The following is a 1,542-nucleotide window of genomic DNA, read 5'->3' as shown; positions in this document are numbered from 1 at the left end:
GCCAGCAAAGATGTGAACCTGCAATTATGAAACCAAGTTTATGAGCAGAAAATGATTAGAAGGCACAATGTTGGGAGTATAGATCTCCTTACTCGCAGCGGACTGCTGTCCTCCAACTAGTAGACCATATTCAAACGCAGGATGCCCTGGCATCACGATGCCAGCTGTAGTCTTCACCGATCTAAATTTGGCTTTTAGATGATGAACACTCAACTGTTACAAACTCGGCAGCAGGGTAGACAAAAAAAGAAAAAGAGAACCTCCAAAAAAAGAAAAGGCCTGTACTTCCACATTCGGGAGCTCCACCTTGATCCACATCCTTTTCTGTGGGACGGAGAATGACGAAAAGGAGGGGGGAGTAATGCTAATTGGGGAGGAAAAACATTAGATCATGGGTCGACACTGCTGAGCCGAAGGAACGGCACCACGCCTTCATACGTGGCCTTCACTGACATTGAGCGCCTCATCGGTGATGCTGCCAAGAACCAGGTCGCCATGAACCCCACCAACACTGTCTTCGATGCCAAGCGTCTAATTGGCAGACGGTACACTGACACTTCCGTCTAGAGCGACATCAAATTGTGGCCTTTCAAGGTCTTTGCTGGCCCTGGCGAGAAGCCTATGATCTCTGAGCAGTACAAGGGCGGGCATATGGTATACTTGGAGGATCCGACTCTGATTCTGTTGATCTTGACCATGGAGACTCTGATCATGAGGAATTCGAATTTGGTGAAGTTTTTGTACACCAAATGATACATACAATCGAGTTTGTTTTGGGTGCTGTTTCTAACACAGCATCCTACCTTCGTCTTTGGGCACTCAGCCTAGCACATTCAGAGCTATCGTCTGTGTTCTATGACAAAGTATTGGTGTTGGCTTGGGGATACCAGAATATTATAATCATTATTATTGGATTTTCTTCAGAAATTACAAGGGTGAGGTCAAGGAATTCGCCGCAGAAGAGATTTCATCTATGGTGCTGACAAAGATGAAAGAAATTGCAGAGGCTTACCTGGGAAGCACCGTCAAAAATGCTGTCATTACAGTGCCTGCCTACTTCAATGTCTTACAGAGGTCTCCGAGCATAGCAAATCTAAGGACTGCTGGCTTATCATTTTTCTGTGGCAAGCAACTCTAACATCTGATACAGCGATGTTCTTTTTTTCATTGCTATTATAACTGGCAACTCTGCTGTTCCATGGCTGATCAAGCCCTTATGTGGATTCATAAGTGATGGGGTTCCACTTTTTGGTTATCGAAGGCGATCTTATCTATGGAAAGAGCTCGTGGAGAACCTCAAGGGACGTCTGGGTCTATACAGTCCCTTTGCTGGGGCTCTTCAGCAATTGGAGGCATTTTGCAGTATTTGTCAGTGAGGAGTCAAATACTCATTCCCTGTTACCTAATAACTCAAAACATGATGATTCTCTCTCTACAACTGAGCCTACTGCGCTAGAGTATGCCAAAGCATAATTATTTTACCTATGGAAAAATATCAGAGAGCCTGCGTTATTCCTCCCAACATTATTCATTTTTCTCCAT

At 44.7% G+C, this 1,542-nt stretch overlaps 1 pseudogene; it reads left to right on the top strand.

Annotated features, from left to right (window-relative positions):
- The first annotated feature begins 495 nt into the window (after positions 1-495).
- LOC148033375 (heat shock 70 kDa protein pseudogene) lies at positions 496-1,138 on the top strand (annotated as a pseudogene).
- Positions 1,139-1,542: the final 404 nt, after the last annotated feature.

The sequence above is a fragment of the Lygodium microphyllum genome, chromosome 7, assembly GCF_053477565.2.
Source record: "Lygodium microphyllum isolate KBCC chromosome 7, Lygodium_microphyllum_v1.1.10, whole genome shotgun sequence".
Taxonomy (NCBI): Eukaryota; Viridiplantae; Streptophyta; class Polypodiopsida; order Schizaeales; family Lygodiaceae; genus Lygodium; species Lygodium microphyllum.
This window is presented reverse-complemented; position numbering and strand designations above follow the sequence as displayed.